The sequence below is a fragment of the Python bivittatus genome, unplaced genomic scaffold (genome assembly GCF_059951505.1).
Source record: "Python bivittatus isolate LINGU-HERP-01145 unplaced genomic scaffold, Pbiv_v1 ctg000350_np1212, whole genome shotgun sequence".
NCBI classification, from domain to species: Eukaryota; Metazoa; Chordata; class Lepidosauria; order Squamata; family Pythonidae; genus Python; species Python bivittatus.
The window spans coordinates 236,892-250,641 of NW_028277074.1; the positions used below are offsets into that span (position 1 = coordinate 236,892).

The window sequence follows — 13,750 nt, forward strand, 5'->3', positions numbered from 1 at the left end:
TTACTTCTGGCTGCAGTGCTGCTTCAGAGAGATTCACAGGCCACTTAATAGTGAGCTTCTGATAGGTGGGACTGTCCTATTTTAAATTCAAATTAAGGGTTGTCAGCTCTTGTCTTCTTACATAATATAGATGGTAAAATATTGCCTTTCAGTTATTTATTTTTCTCCTTGCCTGCTTGGGTTTTGTTAAGAAAGCAAACAAAATGTGCTTGCCAGCTCCCCTTTAACTCTCTGGGAAGCTGAAAAAGATTTGTCAGATACAGAAAAGCCTTTATCTCGGGTTGGTTTCTTCTGCTCCTTTTGAAAGTTGCCTTACTGGATGTGCAAGAGAGAACAGAACAAGGTGACTTCATCTGCCTCTGCAGGCGTACACACACACACACACACACAACTCCAACAACCACCTCCTATAGCTCAAAGGACCAGCAAGTTCTCTGTGTATAGCAGAAAAAATAGGGTGTGGAGGTAAACAGTGAAAGATAATTCAAACAGAAGGCTAGTTTAAAGTTCAAAGCAAATTTGGGGGTCCTATCAGACTGATTTTAAGGCATTAATACTATAAATATCATTATAGTAAGCCTTGTAGAGAAAATTGCTGCTCTACTTATATATAACAGTTCAATAAATGGCTCCCTAGGCTGCAACACCTTTCTGCTATTCCTCTGTGGGAACGTTTCCACCTGTGCAATTCTGTATAGACTTTGATTCTCTTCCTGTGTTGTATATACATGTACATACCACATTCTTGGATGCTGACAGATTCATCATTGTCCTGCTTTCAGAATTTGAGGGATCAAAAAATATAGTCCTAACTTTATTTATTGATCTTCAACGGTTGAGTCTTTAGGGATGACAGATTGTAACACTGAAACATTAAACCTGTTCTCTGCTTGCAGATGCTTGGAAAGTCTTCAAGCAAAGAAGTGTGAGATCAGCCTGGAATATTATTCTCAGTGATGTAAGATCAATTAGGATGTTTAGAACTAGACTCTTCCAGTTCCAAAAGCATGAGTTTTGTGTTCATCAGCTCCATTTTGGAGCTCTTTCATTTTGGAGCAAGTTCATTCAAACCTGGTGGAATTTCTCATGTGTGTGACTCTTCACTGAAATTTCAGCTTGATTCCTATTATTTCTTGAGCTTTTCAGGAATAAGGTAAACGGGACTACTGAAATATCCTGGGCAGTTCTGTTTGCAGTTTTCTCTCTGAATCTAGTTGTGTGTTAACCAGGACTGGAACAAGGAAAGCAAACTGCAAACTGTACTTTTCCTACACTCTGCAGCCTCTCATTATTCTCGTAGAAAGAGCGTCAGCCTGTGGTGACATTTTGTATTACTTGAAGAGAGCAGCTTTGTGTGTCAACCTTTGAATAAATATAGAATCTTTGTAGTGGGCTCAGTGTTTTCAGTCTCTAGATGGCACATTTGGAGAACACTCTTATTAACTGTATAAAGGCCAGCTTTTAACTGGGGATACAGAAGCTAACTTAGGTATGTGCATATTTAGCACATTCATCCACAACTGGTAGTGTTTTGATCAGTACAATCTAAATTTCTAATTTCAGTTAGTGAAGCTAAATATTCTTGCAATAAAATTGAACAGTGCTTCAGTTAAATTGCATTAAATGCCATATTTAATTATCCTGTCTTTAAGCAGCAATGGGGTTGCATTTTCAAAGAAAACCAAGTGCAGTGCAACATGAAAAGACTAGGTAAGCCAGAATTCAGCGGTTTGATTTAGGGTGCAGTTTTATGCATGGTTGCTAGAGAGTAAGCCCCATTGGAGACAGTGAGATTTACTTAAAGAAAAAAAAAATGCTGCAGTATAGCAGAGGGGAGATTGCATACACCCGAAATAAAAGTGTTCTGTATAGTCTGTGTAATATAATTCTGGTATGTAGTTATACTAAGCAAACAAAGAATTACATAGAATGTCTCAGATTCTGCCCTATAATGTTTTGGCTGCTCTTAGTATTATCTATAATGTAATATATTAACATATTTAATTCTAATATTGTACCAAAAGAAAGGAATGGTAGGTTGCTGAAAACATGAAATATATCTATTTAGTGGCTTAATGACTTTTGTGTCAACTCAAAGTCATCTAGTGTGAGTGTGTAGTAGGATTTTCTGCTTTGAATTTCTTCCTTAAATAAAGTAGATTATCTTACATAGCTGTTTTTGTTTCAAAAGAGAATTTTTAAGGAATTGAAAATGCCGTTTTGCTGAGACAGACACCATTACTAGAAAGTAAGTTGATTGAACTCAGTGGGTTTTACCCAGGGAATGTGGTGTTAGCGTTGCTGTGTGGATGCAAACAGATACATAATTACTTGTGATAATTATAAGCATGATAGCTGAAACAGGCTTTCCTTTAAAAAAATATAAATTTGGGACTAATTCCCTCCCTCCTCTAATGTAATATAATTGCCACTGAAGCCTAAGCTGACAGTTGACCAGGGAAGGCATTTTGAAGTGGTGGTGGATGGCCCAATGGAAACATAAACTGCTGTGCAGCTGCTGTGGAAATACAATACTGTGGATCCTTAGGAAAAGAATTAAAAATAAAAAGATCAACATTGTAAGAATTTCACATAAACCTGTGTACCCATACAGTCCCAGGGCTTATACCTACTGGAGAGCTGGAAAAGGCTGGGCACAATCACTAAAGTGGACATGGGGGGTGGGAAAGTAGTTTAGAAAGAAGAACAAAAGTGATAGAAATATATTAAAATTGTAAAAATACTAGACTGACCCAATGAGGCTAAAGTCAGAGAGACCCAGTACAAATACAACGAAATTTTTCTGATAGTTGACCAGTGGAATTTACTACCAACTTGTTCAGAATAGGGCAGTACTCTTATATGCAAACTCCTGAAGTTTTAGGCCAGCAGTGAAACTAGTTGTAATTACCACATTTTATGTGTAGTAATGGTGGCAGAAGGTATTTAGTGTTATTTGCTGGGATCATGAGGCTGTCTTGCTTGTGTGTGCTTGGTATCCTTCAGATCCCTTTGATGGATTTACTGGTCTTAGTTTAGCTTAGTGCAGCTTTTTAGTTTTGTATGGCCTGCCATTTAATTGTTAATTACTTAAATGCTTATTCCTTGTTTATTCCTCACAACTTAAATGTCCATTTCTTAACAGCAAATTATTATTATTATTTTTCTGTATTTTTAATGATATGGGTTGCTAAATAGATAGGCTTAGAGTACTGTAATAGAGGGAGAAAGGTGAATTGGATATTTCCAATTCAAAATTCATGTGTTTTATGAATATGTTTCATTAAGTATCCTTAAACAAAACACCTCTTTCTTATTCTAAGAAAAGTGCTCTTGCTTATTTTTATGGGTAAGTGACAAAGTGTGTTTAAGTGATAGTACATATGTGTGTATATGTATGATAAATAAATATTTATAATATTTAGATTATGTGTGTGTGTACAAGTGGTTTATCATTTAGATATAAATTAGATATAAATATATTGGGCAATATTTTGATAAATGTTGTGAGATTTCAAAACAATGTTGAATTGCTCTTGAAGAGCATTAATGTGAAGTACAAAGGTCAATAAATCAATCTGTGACCCTTTTAAGGTAGAGATAGAGAACCTGTGGCCATCCAGTTATCATGGCCAGGTGATTGATTGATTGATTTGATTTGTTAAATTTATATAGCTGTTACAAGAGTGCTGAGAGTTACAGTTCTGTATGTAAAAAAAAAACCCTTAATTACTTATTCAAAGGTAATTATATGTATATATATATTCTCTTATACATATAGGTGCTGTAACATATTTTCAGCGGGGTTTAGGAAAGGTAAAAGGAAGGCTGAATTTTGGGGTATGATTTTTGCAGAGGGAGCTAGTTTAGTGTAGTAATTAAAGGCACTGGGCTAGAAGCTAGAGCAGTGTTTCTCAACCTTGGCAACTTTAAGACATGTGGACTTCAACTCCCAGAATAACCCAGCCAGCATGGTTGGCTGGGGAATCCTGGGAGTTGAAGTCCACACGTCTTAAAGTTGCCAAGGTTGAGAAACACTGAGCTAGAGATTGTGAGTTCTAGCCCTGCCTCTAACCCTCTCAGGCCTAGGAAAAGACAATGACAAATTACTTTCAAAAATGTTGCCATGAAAACTACATGAACTTGTTCAGTCAACAGAGTCAGCATTAACTCAAGGGCACAAACAATATATCATTCATATATATGTGTGTGTGTGTCTGTGTCTGTGTGTATATAACAAAATTAAAGAATGCATATTATGTATTTGTTCTGCTAGGTGAATTTTGTACACTTGCAAATTAGATTACCTTCCTCTATCTGTTGTTCAGCAACATCTGGAGAGCCAGTTATTGCCGTCTAAATTATTCCTGTAAATAAGTGAGATGTGTGGGTGTATTGGAATTTCCATACTAAAGACTGATATGCCGTATTGGGTGAATACTGTATATCAGTCTTTAGTATGGAGATTCTAACACACCCACACAACATCTTTCTCAGGGGCTTTCTCTTGACCTCTGTGCATTTAAAGATGTTTAGAAGGTCTATTTTTTGTTGAGTTGAGAGTAGGGGAAATTTTCACTTCTCAGTAACAGATTAGTATTTTATTCACATTATATTGCATCTTTGGCTTATTCTAAGAAATGTGACAGTTACTGAATGGGTGAGCTTAATCTGTATTCACCAGTCCCTGGGTTCTCCCCTTGAATTGCCAAATTTTATCACATGATATTTTTCAGGTCATTCCTGTAAAAAAAGGAAAAGGTAAAAGAAACAAATTGTGAAATGTGTAATAGTTAAATGGAATAGTACCCACCTAGATCGTGGATGGATTTGCATAATATTTTTGTGCACACTCTTTGAAAGATGGCCCAGTTAACAAATGTCGTTTAACTGAGCAATGTGTAATTCCTACTTATTCAAGTGACTGTTAATCCAATATTCTAATGGAGAAGTTCTCTGTTGGATGTCTCCTTAGCTTGATTCATTTGGCTTTCCTTGCTTATTTACATGTTTCTGCAACAAATCAGTATCTAGTGGCTTAGTATTTTTTTCATTCATAAGAAATATGCTTCCCCCTCCTTTTTTTTATTAAAAGTGATGAAATAATGAAAAGAGAAAGCAAGTTTCAGGCTGTAACTTAAAGAGGTTACCTCATGTTTGGAATAGACCTGCAGTGTTTAGTTAAAAGCACCTGAAGTAATAAAACATTAAACTGTTCCCCACCAGCTGTCAAAAGATGATTTGTTTATTTTATTTCTGTCCTTACAAATTATTTTAATTACTTTATTTATTTAATCTTGATTTCAGTCCTATAGTGTCTTCTCATCTTGATGTTATTTAACCTAATTTTCATTAAATTCCTTCCAATGCATTGGATCAACCCCTATAATTCTTAGTTATTTTTAAGAAGATACATTAGTGAAGAAAGTACAGATACATTTCATAGTTCAATTAATGCAGTGTGGATTAGACACAATTTAGACATGAGAATATTAATGTTTTTAAAAATGTGCAAAAGATATTATAATAACTATAATTCCAACAAATTTCCAGGCATTTATCCTGAGGAAAATATGGCCGTAATGACACTACTATATCAACAGTATGATATCATATAATGATATTACGCCATACGTAATATGACTATATAACATAATTTGATGATTATAATGACATAATGTTTTATGTATTTTATAAAAAATATAATGTAGATTAATTGCATTAATTACTCCTTCCCTGTATTATCTGGTGGTATTATAGAATATAATTATACTTCAAAAGAATCTTCACTGCTTAATTCACAATATCTCTGCTCCTCAAGCCGTATAGAATTATTAACTAGCATATTAGAAATTGTATATCTCCAATGTTGCAAAATCATAAATAATTGCCGTAGGATTAGGCCGATGTATTCCAAGGATACTTATAAATCCTTTCCATTGTTACAGATCCAGTTGTTTACTTCAGACATGTGACTTTGATTACTGTTTATGTGTGTTGATAAGTACTTTTATGCTTGCACTGCTCAAGGATAAATTCTTGCCATATGAAGCTCACCATCTGGACCACTCAGCAATGTTCAGTACTATCAGCTATGGCAGGTGTAGATAATCTGCCTCCAGATGTCTTTAGCCTTCAATTCCGATCAGCATTAGTGAATATAACCAAAGACAAGAGATTATGGGAATAATAGTCCCAAAATAAAATTTGGTTTGTGGAATTCAGGCTCCTTTATGTATTCCAGGTTAAACAGCTATATGAAACTCCTTGGTGAAGTCATTTGAAGTTTGGGGGCATACTATTATTAAAATGCTGATAATATTTTATACTGTCCAACAATCCCAAATAACTATGGATGTCCTTGGCTGATTATAATGCCAGTATTGGTCTAAAAGAGGAATAAGTAACTAAATCCAGACAAGATAAACATTTTAACATAATGCATACTCTGAACTTTCTGTCATGAATAAAGTATTTTTTTATCCAGTAAAAGATAACACTTGTTTATTATAACAGACGTGAAGAAATTTGGAAATGTCAATTGTATTTAAGATGCGCCAGCTGAACTTCTTGTGGATAATAGCGGTTATATTAATACTTTTTAAAGGGATTTACCCTAACGGCTTGCATTCCATCCTTTCAGAGGTCTGTACATCTTCAGCTTCTATTTAAGAAAACTTTTCCTTTTTGATTAAGCTTTTTAACTTGAGTCTTTTTATGACTTGGCAGATGAAAAGTTTATGGTTTTATATTGTTTTGCATGCTAGATTTTTACAGAGTAGAACAGGTATAAATAATCTTTGAAATTTTGTTCAGAACTTCCCTGTACCATGTGTCTTAATGGAATGCTTCACAATTTTTTTGCATTTTTTTTCTTGACATAGAAAACAATGAGGAAACATTACTTTATGCAAAGTTCCATGAAACTTCATATTGCAGGTAGTCCTTGACTTATGACCATTCATTTAGTGACTGCTTGAAGTTACAATGGTGCTGAATGAAGCGACTTATGACCCTTGCCCAAAGTTATGGTCATTGTGGCGCCTCCATGGTCATTTGATCAAAATTGGGGCACTTGGCAGCCTGTCCGCACTTAGACCACAGGGGTGCTTCAGCTCCCCCCACCTGCCTATCTCCCCCATCTATGCCCTTTTTTTGGCCCCCTACTTCCCTGTGCTCTGCCACTCCAGCTGACCTTTGCCACCATATTCTTGATCCCACTGCTGTTGAGGCATGCCCAGCCTGGCTGCTGGGCTGTATGGGGCTGGCTTTGCACTGTGGAAAAAAAAATGCATGAAGCAGTTTAAATGGGCTGCAACATGCCAAAACTCCCCTTTACATTGTGCTCCTGGGCCATATGGGGCTGGTTTTGCACTGTGAAAAATGGGGAGGGGAAGCCCAAAGCAGCCTTTCTCCCCCCTTTTTTCACAGCATCCCTGCCCAGGAGCTCTTTGCAAAGAACACCTCTTTGCTCTTTGCTTTTTTTTCCTTTTTCACAGTGCAATGCCAGCCCCATACAGGAGCGTGGCGCAAAGGGGCATTTTGGCATATTCCAGCTCCTTTAAGCTCTTTTAAGCCTCAGCAGCAGCAGGAGCAAGAAGACGGCAGCAAAATCAGCTGGGGCAGCAGAGTGCAGGACAGTAGGGGTCTCGGAGTGCAGGGTGGTGAGGGTGACTGGGACTGGGCTGGGGTGGCTGTGGCTGTGGCTTCCTGGGGCATGGCAAGCAGCCCCAGACTGCAGGATTTTGGGGCTGCTTGTTGCACTGCAAGGCAGGATGCAGGGTGGCCAAAAGGGCAGAGATGGGGGGAGAGTTGGAGGCAGTCCCTTACCTTACTGAGCCTCGGGGCTGGGAGGGACCAAGCCTGGAATGGCTTGGATCGAGGTAGGTACTAAGCTAATGACCAGTAAAATCTGATTAACTATGGCAACAGGGATTACTGGGATTGCGGTTGCTAAGCAGTGTGGTCACGTGACAACCACATTGCTTAGTGACCAAAATTCCAGTCCTAATTGTGGTCATAAGTCAGGGACTACCTGTAGTTGTATATGTGTTGGGCTCACAATAAATATGACAAGACTGAAGGTCAAGTATCATTTAAGTCTTTCTAATTTAATCACAGTATTAAAGATTTGCCCTGGTGCATTTGCTATTTGCATTGTCATGTGCCTCATATTGTAGCATTAGTATAACACTATTTTTCTGATGCTAAACTAATGTTGTAGCTTTCAAAAATTGAAAATTAACTGAACAGCATGTCTTAAAAACAGAGCCTTAGAGCATGAAGTTTATTTGGTAATGATGTATTGATAGAGATACTTATACCATATTAATGTGTTTAGGATAAAATCCAAAGTGATTTATGTGTAAGTCTTAGACTTAAATCTTTCAAGCAATAAATATATTGCTTGAAAACCAGTGCTATTTTCATAGAAATATCTTTCTACTGTTTTTGAAATATATGTGTCATGTAGTTGGATTGTTATCATCTAATTATCTGATGACACTTAGAAATGTTCAGTTTTTCATGATTTTCTCCTGAATGCTGTTCTTTGTATGCAATTTCCTCACTGTTGATTCCAAAGAACATCCACCTATATACTCTGATTGCATTTTTATTACAGTATGTAGAGGATAGATTTTCCAGAGGATAGACTTTGCATTTGTAAATTGTAAGGGTCATAAATACTAGCACTAGGGTACAGAACTGCAAAATATAATGTTACAGCCAATATCAACAACAGAAAAGGTTTACTCACTTTGAGAGCATGAGCATTTTGAAACTCTATGATATGCTGGGATCCTTTTTAAATAAAAGTGGATGGCCAATTTAAGCCAGTTCTCTATAATTAGTTTATGTAAGTAAATATATATGTGTGTGTGTGTGTGCGCGCGCGCGCACGGGTGTGTGTGTGTGTGTGTGTGTGTGAGAGAGAGAGAGAGAGAGAGATTGGTATTTTGATATCTGTGATGTTCAGATGTTAAGCATTCAAATTATTATTGTTGTATATTCTGATTTTCATAGAGTTATCTATTGGGGTTTATATCAATTAAAAGAGGAATTAAATGTATAAGCTAAAAATAACTCAAACATTTAAACTGAAGGATAGCAAGAGGGTGGTTAAGATATTTTACCAGGCAATATAACTATGGTTTTCATTTATTTATCATTTAAATATAATGAATACCTTAGCACTCTTAAATTTACGCAGTAGTTAATTGCTCAATCGTATTAAAGAAATATACTGTAGTTCCAATATGAAAAATTGATCATGTATGCAGTACAAATTATTTCAGTAGAAAACTTGAAGTGCTTCAATATGAATGGAAGATTTTAATATGGCTAAATGGAAATGTGCTACTTTTAGACCTGTGAAAGTTCATAGGTTTACAATCTCACCTATTCAAGGAGGGTGTTCATAATTATATTTCAGGAACTGAAAGTGATGGCCTTACTCTGTGGAAAATATGATATGTTAAAGTATTGAAGTCAAATTTCTAAGCTATAATTTGCTTTCCATTATGTAGAAATACATTAAATTTAAAGTTAATGGAAGTAACATAAGCATAAATAATGACAGAATTGCATTCGGAGAGTATGTAGAACTAGGAAAACTATTTACAGTAATGTTTGTATTATTAGAAATAAGATTTTAAATTATATGAAAAAAAGGTTTTGAAATCTATATCTAGGTTCCATATAAACTATTTGGGTTGGTACTATTGTATTTCCCTTCACTTTGTATAAGAAGTTTATTTTAAGACAGAAGGCTAGTCTTATTGCCAGATAAAATGAAACATTGCGAGAAAGCCTCAGTTTAACGGATGGGTGGGGGAAAGGGGTTTCATTAAAGCTGAATGTCAGATGTTGAATGAGACTTTTTGAGCTCAAAAACCAACAGGTAGGTAGGTAGGTAGGTAGGAAGGAAGGAAGGAAGGAAGGAAGGAAGGAAGGAAGGAAGGAAGGAAGGAGGGAAGGAGGGAGGGAAGGAGGGAAGGAGGGAAGGAGGGAAGGAAGATGAGCTGAAAGAAGTAAGAAGCATACAAGCTACAGCCATTTGAGCCTTGCAGCCACAAATGTGTATATTGAATATGAGCCCTAACCAAGAGACTACATGGAGGCTAAGGATCAGAGGCTAAGAATGATCACCTAGCCAGACACACTGGGCTGTTCCAAAACCCAGAGGCAGCAAAGAAAGGGGCAGAGATGAGCAGCATTTTAGACACTGGGCACTGCCAGCTGTGCCAACCCTGGGGATTCAGCAGATTTTGTCCATTAAATCCCAAGTCCACTGAATAGAGGGCTGTTATACTGAGGGTCTATTGCAGTCATCTTAACTATGGACAGGTTGGATACATTATTTCTCCATAAGTAAAAACAATTCTTTTTATTGCATACTAAAAATAAGCATTTCCAGTCCATTAATATTAAATATAAAATCATTCCTGTTAGGGGCAAAATGCAGCTACAGTAACAAGTATAATGTTTTTGACTCATTTGTTGAATCGGGTTCTCTTCATCTAGGTATAGAACTTCTATGGAGAACAGATCATGTTTTAGGTCATATTTATGCAGAAAGATTGATAATTCAAATGAGTTCACAAACTCTTAAGCACCACTGTACCAAGAGAAACTGCTGCACACCCTATTTTCAGGAGATTCCAGGGGCTGAGGCAAGGGAATTCTGCTTTTCTGTGGCAGTTCCGATTCTGTGCAGCAGCTTCCTTGTGGAGATCAGGGTGGCTCCCTCTTCGCTGGTTTTCCACAAGCTGTTAAAGAGAGAGCTTTCTCAGAGAGCCTTCCCCTGGTTTGATCTGATGTTGTCATCTTTTATTTTCTTTCTGTTTGCACAAGTATTGTTGTGTTTCTTCCTGCTATATGAGGCTTTATATAATTTTTTTCTGTGTGAGCTGTTGAGAGTAGTTTTTGATTGCAGCAGTGTGGCAATAAGTTAAACAAATAAATAAGCAACCAAACAAACCTTTTGTGGGGGCAGAACTGAATGAAGTTCATTGTTGTCTTTCCAGAACAACAACCCTGGCAAGTTTCAAATAGATGGCTTTGCAGGATGATAATGGTAATGAAGGTGGCTCGGCCTTGATGCATAAATAAAAACAGATAGATAGATAGATAGATAGATAGATAGATAGATAGATAGATAGATAGATAGATAGATAGATAGAGCTATACTTTCCCCAATGTTGTGTCAATCTATGCAAGTGACAAATATTATCAAGATGTGCTTATGCAGATAAACTACACCATTTTAGAAATTACAGTTTAAGCCTGGGGTTTGCTTTTGTTTAATTGACATAAACTGAAAAAGTCTACATGTGCGTTTTATGTTTTATATTTCTCCCACAAATTGTTTATTAGGATGGGAGAGAGTATTCTTTTTTTCCCAATTTATTGCAAAATGCCCCTTTCTTTTCATTATTTTCTTTCAATGGAAAGGGTATGATAAATGTATACATTTGTGCAAACACATTATGTGATGGAGTGGAATTATGAAGGCCAGGCTCAGGGAGATAAACATTTTCTTAGCTCACCAGAACCACGTGAGAGGAACAAGAGGATGAGGCTGGCACCTCCCTGAGAAATTCACACTGTTGTGGCTGGAGGACTTTGGGAACTGGGGTTTTAGTCTGGGAAGATTCTTGCTAGAGGTTGTAGCTAATAAACATAGCTGGACTGAATTGGCATTGTCTTTTGGAGTTCCTTGGGCTAGGCCTGACACATTATCAGTGTCTTTCCAGATATCTGAAATAGGTCTAAAGGTTTAGGAATAGTTCATTTTGGTTTGAGATTCTTTTGAAGGTGCTACCATATTTTAGACAGGTCCCAAATGCTCCAGAGGTTGGATCAGGATTTGCTAAAGTACATAAACACTCCTAAAGAATGTATGGAATATAATTCTACAGGATGTAGTGATGTTTACTATATATCAGTGAAGTTCCATTTTAATTTTAATGTAAATAATAGCTTGGAAGGGTGATGTTTGAAGTTTCAGGATGTGCAATGAGTTTAACTCTGCTGTCATATGAGAAAATCTCCTTGGATCCTAAGAACATCTTCAGAGGAAGGTAGCTCATTAGGACTAACACAAACCCAATAATACTTCTTTTTTTCCCACTTACACATAATGCAAAGGATTCCATTAGCTCCTGCTTAGTTTACAGAGAAAGGGGGGGGGGGGAGAGAGAGAGAGAGAAACGGACAGAGAGACAGAAAGACAGACAGTCTTGGTTAGTGTGTTCTTGTTAAATGACTCACCAGTTACTCAGAAGACAAACAGGAGCTTTTGCCCTCTGGGTGATGAATTATCAAGTTCATTCCTAACTGGTTCTGCTTTGCTTGATAACTAAACTTGCATAATATTGAGCAGTTTTAATTCTCAGTAGCAGACAGTGGGAGAAATGGTCCTCAATGGTTAACTTTCTTGTTTTTCTGAAGTACCTAATGTGTTCTGCCTCTGTGTTGAAACTCAAACCAGCCTTTTGCTACTAGGATTCAATCGCTATCCTACTTAAATCACAGAGTGTGTTTCTTTGTTATTGTTATATAGTACCTCCTCAGGAGTACAGCATTCAGGAGAATAATTTCTTGATTCATCAGAAGACTATATGCTAAAGCTATATGAGCTCTCTAGTACTTGCTCTTAATTTAATTTTGTTGTTGTTGTTGCTGTATCTTTCATCTGAATGATTAACAAATTTGCTGTATGTTTTATGTGAATGATTAACAAGTACCTGAGTGTCAATATTAAATTGACATTAAATGTCAATATTAAATTAAATCACCACTTTCTGAAGAATGTCCATTGAGGTATACAAACAGAACTACCACAAAGCTGCTTCAGCCTCACTTAGCTTGGATAATCTTTCCAGAATGATAGCTCAGTTGATGACATTGAAGGCTGCTAAGAAGTCCAGATGTATCAACAGCATTTTGGCAAAGATCACTCCACAGTGTGACCAAGGTAGTTTCCATGTCAAAAGTACTTTGAGAGAAATGGATTTCAAAAATCCACTTCATCTGTCCCCAGGGTTCAAGCATCTTGTCCAGAAAGGAGATGCTGGCCACAAGTCTATAGATGCTTAAATGTTCTTGGTCTAGTGATTTTTTTCCCTTCAGAAATGGCTTCATGATGGCCTCCTTTAATGAAGCTAGAACCAATCTATTGGGTAAGGAGAATTTATAACCTCTTGGCTCCAACCAGGCCCCCCCATCTGCCAGTGTGATATGCCATGTGAGACATGACTCTAATGAACTAGTGATTGGTCACATTGTGCAAACATTTTGTCCATATCTTCAGGATTTAAGAACAGAAACTTATTTGAAAAGAAAGTCACCAAACAGTGCCTCGTGTAGTTTGAATTGCCAAGGCTGTTCATTGTTTCCTCGTGTTACAATTACCTATCAAAAGGAATCTATGTTAGAAGAGCCATTACTTTTCCTTCATTCTGCAGCATCAGTCCATCCTCATGTATTTCCTCTTTTTAAGTCATTCTCGTTTCCTGTTTCTTCTTCTAGTAATAGCATATAGGCAGTTGACAACAGTTCCCTGTTATATGTCTGTTATTCAAGCCACACCAACATGCTAGAAAAGGGAAACTGATTTTCCTCTGTAGAGAAATGAACCCGTCATTGGCTCCACCTATGTTTTTTTCCATAGAGGATTCACATTCTCAGAGTCGTGCTGTTCAAGTTTCATGTCTCTTTTCAATTTGACAGTTGACTTCTTCTTGAC

The 13,750-nt window shown here is 36.8% G+C and overlaps 1 protein-coding gene across 3 annotated transcripts in view; it reads left to right on the forward strand.

Annotated features, from left to right (window-relative positions):
* The window catches only part of ALCAM (activated leukocyte cell adhesion molecule), a 125,696-nt gene that overhangs the window by 1,080 nt on the left and 110,866 nt on the right, over window positions 1–13,750 (forward strand). The window lies entirely within an intron of this gene.